The 13,317-nt window shown below is 43.1% G+C and overlaps 1 non-coding gene across 1 annotated transcript; it reads left to right on the plus strand.

Annotated features, from left to right (window-relative positions):
• Window positions 1-11,878: 11,878 nt before the first annotated feature.
• On the plus strand, window positions 11,879-11,960 carry trnas-uga (transfer RNA serine (anticodon UGA)). The gene has a single exon. It is a non-coding gene; the product is annotated as a tRNA-Ser (tRNA).
• Window positions 11,961-13,317: the final 1,357 nt, after the last annotated feature.

Here is a 13,317-nt window from a genome sequence, read left to right on the forward strand (position 1 = left end):
TTCTCCCCTCTTTCTCTCAATGCTGTCAGGCTATCGATCTGCTGTCCATCCTGTCTGTACAGCTATCCCTTCAAAACTCTCACGCTCTCCGTGTAAACTACCTGTATCAGTCTATCTTTCTCACACGCTTATTTTCATCTGTCTGACCCCTTTCGTATTTCCCCCTCCATTGCTCTCTTTTTTCTCTCTGACCATATTTCACCATCTGGCCTTTCACCGTCGCCCTCTCCATCCCTCTACTATGATGGTTCGTCAGGAATGGTAAGGAATGGGAGTGAGATTAACAAACTCACACTATAGTAGGAAAGCAATCGGCAACGCTTTGCCCATGTGAGTTTGGCCACCTTAGAACACTTTTTTTTGATACAGTAGGATTTCCATTTTTTTCTTGGTTCTTTCTTTTTCTATTTGACTTTCGTTCAGTAAGTTTCCTATGTGTAAAAGTAACAAGTAATTAAAGAGCAGCAGTAAAATAACAATAGCGAGACTATATACAGGGGGGGTACCGGTACAGAGTCAATGTGCGGGGGCACCGGTTAGTTGAGGTAATATGTACATATAAACTCAGCAAAAAAAAGAAATGTCCCTTTTTCAGGACCCTGTCTGTCACATGTATTGACGCTGGAGAGACGAAGCAGGTACGGGGAGTAAAACATTTAATAAATAACGGACATATAACGAGACAGGAACAGCGTCAGCAAACTAATACAAAAGACAAAAACAATACAACGCAGCAGCGGGGAACAGAGCTGGGGAACTGACAAATATAGGGGAGGAAATAAGCAGGTGATCAGTGAGTCCAGGTGAGTCCAATAATGCTGATGCGCGTGACGAGGGAAGGCAGGTGTGCGTGATGAATGGCAGAAGGGCGTGATGCAGGGCAACCTGGCGCCCTCAAGCACCAGGGGGAAGGAAGAGCAGGAGCAGGCGTGACAGTACCTCCCCCTCTAGGGGCGCCACCCGGCGTCCCACCTGGGCGAACCGGGTCGATACATGGGCGCTGGGCAAGCCGGTTGGGGTGTGTGAGCCCAACGAACCGGCAGGAGCGTGAGAGCCTGGCGAGCCGGCTGGGGCATGGAAGCCCGACGATCCGGCTGAGGCAAGACGCCTGTCAATCCCGCTGAGGAAGCCCGATGATCCGGTGGAGTGTGACATAGGATGGGAAGCTGCCGAACCAACCGAGGCAAGGAAACCTCTCAAGCCAGCCAGGACATGGAAGCCCGACGGGCTGGCTTAGGCACCCCCCGGTTCCATCGGCGGCGGAATCCACCCCGACGTCACCAACTAAACAAACAAACAAAAAACTCCTGGACCGGCTGGGCGAACAAGAACTGACGATCCGGCTGAGGCCTGACGTGGGATGGGCGCCATCCGAGCCAACCGGGGCAAAGAAACATCTCGAGCCAGCTAGGGCGTGGAAGCCCGACGAGCTGGCTAGGCACCCCCGGTTCCATCGGTGGCGACCCAGAGCCGCTGCCACCATAACAACCGGAACGCCAGTACTCCCCGATGCTTCGTATGTTGGCTACTGCATTCTGTCACATGAATTGACGCTGGAGAGACAAATCAGGTACGGGGAGTAACATTTAATAAATAACGGACATATAACGAGACAGGAACAGTGTCAGCAAACAGAAAACAAAGACAAAAAACAATCAATGCAGCAGCGGGGAACAGAGCTGGGGAACAGACAAATATAGGGGAGGAAATAAACAGGTGATAATTGAGTCCAGGTGAGTCCAATAACGCTGATGCGCGTGACGAGGGAAGGCAGGTGTGCGTGATGGATGGCAGGAGTGCGTGATGCAGGACAACCTGGCGCCCTCAAGCGCCAGGGGGAGGGAAGAGCGGGAGCAGACTTGACACTGTCTTTACAAGGTAATTCGTAAAAATCCAAATAACTTCACAGATCTTCATTGTAAAGGATTTAAACACTGTTTCCCATGCTTGTTCAATGAACCATAAACAATTAATGAACAAGCACCTGTGGAACGGTCATTAAGACACTAACAGCTTACAGACGGTAGGCAATTAAGGTCACAGTTATGAAAACTTGGGACACTAAAGAGGTATTTCTACTGACTCTGAAAAACACCAAAAGAAAGATACCCAAGGTCCCTGCTCATCTACGTGAACGTGCCTTAGGCATGCTGCAAGGAGGCATGAGGACTGCAGATGTGGCCAGGGCAATAAATTGCAATGTCCGTACTGTGAGACGCCTAAGACAGCGCTACAGGGAGACAGGATGGACAGCTGATCGTCCTCACAGTGGCAGCCCACGTATAACAACACTTGTACAGGATCGGTACATCCGAACATCACACCTGCGGGATAGGTACAGGATGGCAACAACAACTGCCAGAGTTACACCAGGAATGCACAATCCCTCCATCAGTGCTCAGACTGTCCGCAATAGGCTGAGAGAGGCTGGACTGAGGGCTTGTAGGCCTGTTGTAAGGCAGGTCCTCACCAGACATCACCGGCAACGTCGCCTATAGGCACAAACCCACCGTCGCTGGACCAGACAGGACTGGCAAAAAGTGCTCTTCACTGACAAGTCGTGGTTTTGTCTCACCAGGGGTGATGGTCGGATTTGTGTTTATCGTCAAAGTAATGAGCGTTACACCGAGGCCTGTACTCTGGAGCAGGAATGGATTTGGAATGCCACCAGCCATACTGCTCGTTCTGTGTGTGATTTCCTGCAAGACAGGAATGTCAGTGTTCTGCCATGGCCAGCGATAAGCCCGGATCTTAATCCCATTGAGCACATCTGGGACCTGTTGGATTGGAGGGTGAGGGCTAGGGCCATTCCCCCCAGAAATGTCCGGGAAATTGCAGGTGCCTTGGTGGAAGAGTGGGGTAACATCTCACAGCAAGAACTGGCAAATCTGGTACCGTCCACGAGGAGGAGATGCACTTCAGTACTTAATGCAGCTGGTGGCCACACCAGATACTGACTGTTACTTTTGATTTTGACCCCCCCTTTGTTCAGGGACATGTTATTCCATTTCTGTTAGTCACATGTCTGTGGAACTTGTTCAGTTTATGTTTCAGTTGTTGAATCTTGTTATGTTCGTACAAATATTTACACATGTTAAGTTTGCTGAATATAAATGCTGTTGACAGTGAGAAGACGTTTCTTTTTTTGCTGAGTTTATGTTTGAAAAACCTCCAACTCAGACAATGGCATTGATAACTGACACACACACACTCTTACCTCGTAGTACTCTCCGTTAGTGTGTTTGCAGTTACTTTTTTTGCTGAGTTTAGGTAGAGTTATTAAAGTGACTATGTATAGATGATATCAACAGGGAGTATCTAAACTCATATCTAAGCTATTAAAAATGGTATCATGGGGAATCTCCAGCCAGTACTGTTAATCTATAATCCAATGAGCATCCACACCCATTCGAGCAGTTATACACGCATAAACAGAACTCTGTGAAGTAAGAATAGCTATAACACGCATTCACACAAAAGGTAGTTAAATTATGTAATAAAGAAATGTGCACTTATGTAACTGAGCAACAACTCAAGCCTCTCTCAATTTGTGTACTAAGCCAACATAATGCTACTTTAAATATATATCTACATATTACATACAGTATTTTATAGTTGTAAGTTTGGCCAAAAGTTTAAAAAAGATTATGAAAACAAAACAATATATATATATAGATATATAGATATATATAAATATATAGATATATATATATTTTGTTTTGTTTTCATTATATATATTTAAAGTAGCATTATGTTGGCTAAGTACACAAATTGAGAGAGGCTTGAGTTGTTGCTCAGTTACATTGCATCAGTTACATTGCCGTGGGACAGGGGTGTCATGCACCCGCAAAATCTGAGGGGGCACAAAGTACGTCAGGATGGCTGGGGGGTTGTCCAGAGGGGTGCTAAGCCCCCATCTGGAAGTTAGAGAATTTATAATTTTTCAAACACCTGAAACAGCTTTTTTCCTGCAATCTACATGTAGATCCATAATCATTATGCTTAATTCTATGTAGAAAATATCTGTTTATTTTTCTGCATATCTACCTTTTCTGCATAACTCTTGAGCTGTCTGTATCCTACTGACTAGTGGTTATGATTTTAAATTAAATAAATATGCTTCTCTGCATTTCTGCTAAAATCTGGGTAAAAAAAATGAAAGAAGTCTTATTCAGTGCATTTAGTAACGGCTTGCTTTTCTAAAATCTACCAATCTTGCCAGCAGGCATGCCAGGTAAGATAATTAGACAAGCTAGCTACTCTAACTTGATTGATAGCCTGAAATGGTTTCTTGGTAGCCAGTTATGAGGTTGGGAGATGGGGAACCTATCTGGGCTAACTAAAATCAACTTCATCAAATTGCTAGGTAGCTAGTGGTATTACAGAGAAAAAACAAAAAATGTACTTAATTTGTATTTTATTATTATTATTTTTTTTTAAACAGGACAAATATTGAGGGGGCACAAGCTCCTGTGCCCCCTATGGGCATGAAGCCTCTGCCGTGGGAATAAGGATAGCCTTTTTTATCCTTTTTTTCTTTTGTGTGTCAGTCAGGACTGAAAAGGTCAAATGTTACTCTTTATGGCCAGTTACACCTGTTATATCTGCATGTTTACATTGGTACCCTGTCCTGACCAAATCTGGGTTCAAATACTATTAAAAATCTTTCAAATACTTTTACAATTTGCTTTAGTCTGCCTGGAGTGCCAAATGGGCTGGGTTTGCTGTTTTGGAACCATTCAATCGGTTCCATTAAGACAGGCAAACACAGATTGTGTATTTGAATTTATTTTAAATAGTATTTGAACCCAGGTCTGGCCCTGAATGGTACAGTTATGTAGCGGATCTATCTTAGCAACACAACGTCATTGTTGGTGTGGTGCAGTGATCTTTGTACACGTAGATACTCCAACTCCAGTCCTATATAACTGGAAACAGACTGGGTGTGGTTCGGTTGTTTAAAACATGTGGGACAGTAAAGGTGATGGCAGATATGACAAAAGGTTTATTTATTAATAACTTGATGACCTGAAATGTGATAAGTACTGCGTACGCCCCTGTGACACCTATGCTGAATATCCATGTGACAACAAAGACAGATCTTTAAGTCACAAACTTGTGGTGCGATTGCAAAAGCAGTAGGACACTCTGGAAGAATACCTGAAGTTATGATGAAGGCCCCTCTAGTGTTAATACAATATTGACACAGTTTCTCACTCTCACCTGTCTGAATGGGTCTGAATGGGTAAAGGGGTGAAAATATGCAGTGGTTCGAGTTGGTTTTGTGGAAGTGAGGAAGTAAAACAGACATGATTCGTAAGATGTACAGGGGCATTACTACAAATCAGAATCGTGTTGTATTGTTAGGAAGGCCAGGGCAAGGCCGCAGTCAAGTCAGTCATGTAAATCTCCTACCTTAAAGTGTTGATATTGGCAAAATGCATGTTAAGATTGGGAATGATTGGGAATGATTGGGAAATCTATAGCTTTACAGCCACAGTGATGAATCTATTTACGAGTAAGATGAGGAATGTGTCGACTAGGCCTATACATGCTGAGGTGTAAGTGAAGTAGTTGGTCTATGAAATAGACACAGTAGTCTAGTGAAGGAAAAAAAATATTGCTGTTTGTTTAGGGCAATCGTGAAATCACATCTCTGTTCCATTCCCTCCTATTCTATATCATTAAATCAAATAAAATTGTAATTGTCACAACAGGTGTAGACCTTACCGTGAAATGCTTAATTACAAGCCCTTAACCAACAATGCAGTTCAAGAAATAGAGTTAAGAAAAAAACTTACTGAATAAAATTAAGTAAAATATTAAATAAAAAGTAGAACAATAAATAACAATAACGAGGCTATATACAGGGGGTACTGGTACCGAGTGAATGTGCAGGGGTACAGGTTAGTTGAGGTAGTTTGTACATGTAGGTAGGGGTAAAGGGCCTATGCATAGACAATAAACAGCAAGCAACAGCAGTGTAAACAAAGGGGGGGAGAGTTCATGTAAATTGTCTGATTAATTGTTCAGCTGTCTTATGGCTTGGGGGTAGAAGCTGTTAAGGAGCTTTTTCGTCCTAGACTTGGCGCTCCGGTACAACTTGCCGTGCGGTAGCAGAGAGAACAGTCTATGACTTGGGTGACTGGAGTCTTCGACCATTTTTTGGGCCTTCCTCTGACAACACCTAGTATATAGGTCCTCTGTAGCGCCTTACTGTCAGACGCTGATCAGTTGAAATACCAGGCGGTGATGCAACCGGTCAGGATGCGTTCGATGGTGCAGCTGTATAACTTTTTGAGGATGTGGGGACCCATGACAAAAACTTTTCAGTCTCCTGAGGAGGAAAAGGTGTTGTCGTGCCCTCTTCACGACTGTCTTGGTGTGTTAGGACCATGATAGTTTGTTGGTGATGTGGACAGCAAGGAACTTGAAACTCTTAACCCGCTCCTCTATAGCCCCATTAATGTGAATGGGGACCTGTTTGGCCCTTCTTTTCCTGTTGTCCACGATCAGCTCCTTTGTCTTGCTCACATTGAGGGAGGGGTTGTTGTCCTGGCACCACACTGCCAGGTCTCTGACCTCCTCCCAATAGGCTGTCTCATCGTTGTCGTGATCAGGCCTAACACTGTTGTGTTGTCAGTAAAATGAATGATGGTGTTGGAGTCGTGCTTGGCCATGCAGTCATGGGTGAACAGGGAGTACAGGAGGGGACTAAGAGAATCAGCGTAGCAGATGTGTTGTTGCCTACCCTTACCACCTGGGGGCGGCCTGTCAGAAAGTCCAGGATCCAGTTGCAGAGGGAGGTGTTTAGTCCCAAGGTCCTTAGCTTAGTGATGAGCATTATGGGCACTATGGTGTTGAACGTTATGCTGTAGTCAATGAACAGCATTCTCACATAGGTGTTCCTTTTGTCCAGGTGGGAAAGGGCAGTGTGGCGTGCGATTCAGATTCTGTCACCTATGGATCTGTTGGGGTGGTATGCGAATTGGAGTGGTTCTAGGGTTTCCAGGATGATGGTGTTTATGTGAGCCATGCCTTTCAAAGCCCTTTATGGCTACCGACATGAGTGCTATGGGTTGGTAATCATTTAGGCAGGTTACCGTTGCTTCCTTGGGCACAGGGACTATGGTGGTCTGCTTGAAACATGTAGATAATACAGACTCGGTCAGGGAGAGGTTGAAAATGTCAGTGAAGCACTTGCCAGTTGGTCCGCACATGCTTTGAGTACACGTCCTGGTAATCTGTCCTGGTAATTTGTGAATGTTAACCTGTTTAAAGGTCTTGCTCACATCGGCTACAGAGAGCGTGATCACACAGTCATCCGGAACAGCTGGTGCTCTCATGCATGCTTCAGTGTTGTTAGCCTCGAAGCGAGCATAAAAGGAATTTAGCTCGTCTGGTAGGCTCGTGGCTGGGTTTCCCTTTCTAGCCTGTCATAGTTTGCAAGCCCTGCCACATACGACGAGCATCAGAGCTGGTGTAGTAGGATTCAGTCTTAATCCTGTATTGATGCTTTGCCTGTTTGATGGTTTGTCTGAGGGCATAGAAGGTTTCTTATAAGCATCCAGATTAGTGTCCCGCTCCTTGAAAGTGGCTGCTCTAGCCTTTAGCTCGGTGTGGATGTTGGCCTGTAATCCATGGCTTCTGGCTGGGAAATGTACGTACGGTCACTGTGGGGACGATGTAGTCGATGCAGTTATTGATGAAGCCGGTGGCTGAGGTGGTATACTCCTGAATGCCGTTGGGTGAATCCCAGGAAATTATTCCGGGTCTGTGCTAGAAAAACAGTCCTGTAGAGTAGCATCCGCGTCATCTGACCACTTCCGTATTGAGCGAGTCACTGGTACTTCCTGCTTTGCTTTTAGCTTGTAAGCAGGAATCAGGAGGATAGAATTATGGTCAGATTTGCCAAATGGAGGGTGAGGGAGAGCTTTTTATGCATGTCTGTGTGTGGACTGACAGTTGAAGTCGGAAGTTTACATACACTTAGTTTGGAGTCATTAAAACTCGTTTTTCAACCACTCCACAAATATCTTGAAAACAAACTATAGTTTCTGCAAGTTGGTCAGGACATCTACTTCGTGCATGACAAAAGTAATTTTTCCAACAATTGTTTACAGACAGATTATTTCACTTCTAATTCACAGTATCACAATTCCAGTGGGTCAGCAGTTTACCTTTAAACAGCTTGGAAAATTCCAGAAAATGATGTCATGGCTTTAGAAGCTGCTGATTTACATCATTTGAGTCAATTGGAGGTGTACCTGTGGATGTATTCAAGGCCTACCTTCAAACTCAGTGCCTCTTTGCTTGACATCATGGGAAAATCAAAAGAAATCAGCCAAGACCTCCACAATTCTGGTTCATCCTTGGGAGAAATTTCCAAACGACTGAAGGTACCATGTTCATCTGTACAAACAATAGTACGCAAGTATAAACACCACAGGACCATGCAGCCATCATACCGCTCAGGAAGGAGACGCGTTCTGTCTCCTAGAGATAAATGTATTTTGGTGCGAAAAGTGCAAATCAATCACGGAACAACAGCAAAGGACCTTGTGAAGACGCTGGAGGAAACAGGTACAAAAGCATCTATATCCACAGTAAAACAAGTCCTATATCGACAAAAACTGAAAGGCCGCTCAGCAAGGAAGAAGCCACTGCTCAAAAACCGCCATAAAAAAGCCAGACTACGGTTTGCAACTGCACATGGGGACAAAGGTTGTACTTTTTGGAGAAATGTCCTCTGGTCTGATGAAACAAAAATAGAACTGTTTGGCCATAATGACCATCGTTATGTTTGGAGAGAAAAGGGGGAGGCTTGCAAGTCGAAGAACACCATCCCAACCGTGAAGCACGGAGGTGGCAGCATCATGTTGTGGGGGTGCTTTGCTGAGGGAGGGTCTAGTGCACTTCACAAAATAGATGGCATCATGAGGGAGGACATTTATGTGGATATATTGAAGCAACATCTCAAGACATCAGTCAGGAAGTTAAAGCTTGGTCGGAAATGGGTCTTCCAGATGGACGATGACCCCAAGCATACTTCCAAAGTTGTGGCAAAATGGCTTAAGGACAACAAAGTCAAGGTATTGGAGTGGCCATCACAAAGCCCTGACCTCAATCCTATAGAAAATTTGTGGGCAGAACTGAAAAAGCGTGTGCGAGCAAGGAGGCCTACAAACCTCACTCAGTTACACCAGCTCTGTCAGGAGGAATGGGCCAAAATGAACCCAACTTATTGTGGGAAGGTTGTGGAAGGCTACTCGATACGTTTGACCCAAGTTAAACATTTTAAAGGCAATACTACCAAATACTAACTGAGTGTATGTAAACGTCTGACCCACTGGGAATGTGATGAAAGAAATAAAAGCTGAAATAAATCATTCTCTCAATTATTATTCTGACATTTCACATTCTTAAAATAAAGTGGTGATCCTAACTGACCTAAGAGAGGGAATTTTTACATGGATTAAATGTCAGGAATTGTGAATAACTGAGTTTAAATGTATTTTGCTAAGGTGTATGTAAACTTCCGACTTCATCTGTATATAGAGTATCAGTCAAAAGTTTGGACACATCTACTCATTCAAGGGTTGAACTGTAAGGTTGAACTGTAAGGTTGTCTGGAGTTTTTTCCCTCTGGTTGCACATGTGACATGCTGGTAGAAATTTGGTAAAACGGATGTAATTTTGCCTGCATTAAAGCCCCCCGCCATTAGGAGAGTCACTTCCAGATTAGCATTTTCTTGTTTGCTTATGGCCTTATACAGCTCGTTGAGTGCGGTCTTAGTGACAGCATCGGTTTGTGGTGTTAAATAGACGGCTACGAATAACATAGACGAGAACTCTCTTGGTGGACAGTTTGGTCTATAGCTTATACCTCGAGACTTCTTTAATATTAGACATCGCGCACCAGCTGTTATTGACAAATAGACACAAAACCCCACCCCTCGTTTTACTAGACGTAGCTGCTCTGTCCTGCCGATGCACGGAAAACCCAGCCAGCTCTATTTTTTCCGTTTCGTCGTTCAGCCACGACTCGGTGAAACATTACAGTGCTATTGCTGATTTACAGTATGGGAAGGAGGAACAATGCTGGGGAAAAAGCTATGTTAATGAGTGAGTGATGTCTAGTAACAAATGATAACTAGTCACTTCATTGAATCTGAGTCACTTGATATGGACAGTTAACAAATCACAGTTATGCAACACTGTTAGATTGAATGGTGCCAGCCGCTTGCCTCCCAGGCCCTACTACAACTCACCACAATGTCTTTTATGATTTCCTAATAGTTTTTTAAATAGTTTTATTTATTTAACCTTTATTTAACTAGGCAAGTCAGTTAAGAACAAATTCTTATTTACAGTGACGGCTACCCCGGCCAAAACCTAACAACGCCGGGCCAATTATGCACCGCCCTATGGCAGTGATGGCCGGTTGTGATACAGCCTGGAATCTAACCAGAGTCTGTAGTGACACCTCTAGCACTGAGATGCAGTGCCTTGGACCGCTCCACCACTCGGGAACCAAATCTAGATCAAATTAGGTTTGGTTTTATAAAGAGGGGGGCTATGAAAAAGGTGTTTGCTTTAGGCTAGCCAGCATTGTAAACATCTCGGGAAAAGGCATTTATGGCACCCTATTGCCTACATTGTGCTCTGCTTGGGCCCTGGTCAAAAGTATCCTACCCCATGGGTCCTGGTCAAAAGTAGTGCACTAAATAGTGAATAGGGTGCTATCTAGGGTGCTATCTGGGACAAAGGTGTACCAGAACCCCTCCTGGCTTGGAGCTTCCATTACTGTTGCCAAACCAGCAGCACAGAATATATATGTGTGTGTGTGTGTGTGTGTGTGTGTGTGTGTGTGTGTGTGTGTGTGTGTGTGTGTGTGTGTGTGTGTGTGTGTGTGTGTGTGTGTGTAATGGAGGCTATCAGGAATTAATGAGTCCAATCTAAGGGGGAACTCATTCCCTCCAATCCAACCCATGTGTCAATCAATCATGCAACATTGTCCACTGTTAAACTTCACTTTCTTCAATAACTAACGTCACAGCCCACACTCTGGAGAGGAGACCACAGCACAAATACACAAAACAACACCTTTCAAATTAGATTATAGTATTTTACCAAAGATAGGAAACCTTAATATCTGAAAAAAAAATATTAAACTGTTTGATAATACCTTGTGTTGTGTTGTCAGGGGGGTTAGTTGAAGGTTCAACCAAACAGTTAAACGTTCAACTTTGTGGTTCAATCACAGTATCTTCGGTTCATGTCAATCGCCACAGAACACTGATGAAAATGCATAGCTCACTAGTGCCACCTAGACACATGCACAGATGCTGCATCTGCCTGCGTGCATCCAAATATGAAGGATGGACACAACTACAATTAGTATTGCTGTAGAGAAAGCTGATGCTTATTTCAAGAATGATGCACAAAGTATTGCTAATGTAGGCTATTCATAGATCAGATCAAATCAAATCAAAGGTATTGGTCACATGCACATGGTTAGCAGATGTTATTGCGAGTGTAGCGAAATTCTTGTGCTTCTATTTCCGACAGTGCAGCAATATCTAACAAGTAATATCTAACAATTCCACAACAAATATCTGATACACACAGATCTAAGTAAATGAATGGAATAATAATGCATATAGCCCTAGTTTTGTAGGCTATTATGTGACTTCTCACGCTGTTGATACCAATGTGTATTTATGTGCGCCGCTCTACGTCGCAAATTGTAACAATTTACTACAATCAGATACAAACAAAATCACTTAGAAAGCAGAGCCAAATTACATTATAACAAATTAACGACTGGTATGTAAAGACATGATTTCAACTCACTTTCTACATGTTACGCATAGCAGCTGCGATGGCCGAGTGGTTAAGGCGTTGGACTTGAAATCCAATGGGATCTTCCCGCGCAGGTTCGAACCCTGCTCGCAGCGATTGCCGGTATCTTTTCATGAAAGCCAGTTTCATCATTAACTTGCTGGTTTTTAGACTGCACTTGAAGGATCTTTTAAAGTTATTACGTTTTCCAGACTGCACTTGAAGAAACTTTTAAAGTTATTACGTTTTCCAGATTGACTGACCATTTATTAAAGTAATGCTGGACTGTCGTTTCTCTGCTTATTTGAGCTGTTCTTGCCATAATATGGACTTGGGTCTTTTATAGGGCTACCTTCTGTATACCACCCCTACCTTGTTACAACACAACTGATTGGCTCAAACGCATTAAGAAGGAAAGAAATTCCACAAATTAACTAAGGCACACATGTTATTTGAAATGCATTCCAGGTGACTACCTCATGAAGCTGGTTGAGAGAATGCCAAGAGTGTGCAAAGCTGTCATCAAGGCAAAGGGTGGCTACTTTGAAGAATCTCAAATATAACATATATTTAGATTAGTTGAACACTTTTTTTGTTACTACATGATTCTATGTGTTATTTCATAGTTTTGATGTCTTCACTATTATTCTACAACGTAGAAAATAGTACAAATAAAGAAAACCCTTGAATGAGTAGGTGTGTCCAAACTTCTGAATAATGTTTACATATTTTGCATTACGCATCTCATACAGTTGAAGTCGGAAGCTTACATATACCTTAGCCAAATACATTTAAACTCAGTTTTTCACAATTCCTGACATTTAATCCTTGTAAAAATTCCCTGTCTTAGGTCAGTTAGGATCACCACTTCATTTTAAGAATGTGAAATGTCAGAATAATAGTTGAGAGAATGATTTATTTCAGCTTTTATTTCTTTCATCACATTCCCAGTGGGTCAGAAGTTTACATACACTCAATTAGTATTTTGTAGCATTGCCTTTAAAATAAATTTGTCATTATGGAGTTTTGTGTGTAGATGGGTGAGAGTGAAAAAAACAATTTGATCCATTTTGAATTCTGGCTGTAACACAACAAGGGGTATGAATACTTTCTGTAAGCACTGTACTGACTGGCTTTGGCTATTCCTCTCTGGACATTTTAACCACAGAGTTTTAAACAAACCATCTGTGGAAACAAATCATCAATATCATAAGACTGTTTCTTTATTCCCTCCAAGCCAATCAGAATCGAGTATTTGACGCAATGACGTCAGAGCTGGTGTCAATCATGTCAAATCAGAGAGGAAGAAGCCTCTTCGCTCAAAGTTGAAGTGCACCGCTGAGATTTGAACCTAGGATTTCCTGTTTATTAGACAGGCGCCTGTGCATGCTGCATTTAACATATAGATAACGAATTGTTCACTATGTAACGCAAGGTTATCAATGTTTGTAGTTAAACGAATAGCATGTGTGA

The sequence above is a fragment of the Salmo salar genome, chromosome 07 (assembly GCF_965601325.2).
Source record: "Salmo salar chromosome 07, fSalSal1, whole genome shotgun sequence".
Lineage (NCBI taxonomy): Eukaryota > Metazoa > Chordata > Actinopteri > Salmoniformes > Salmonidae > Salmo > Salmo salar.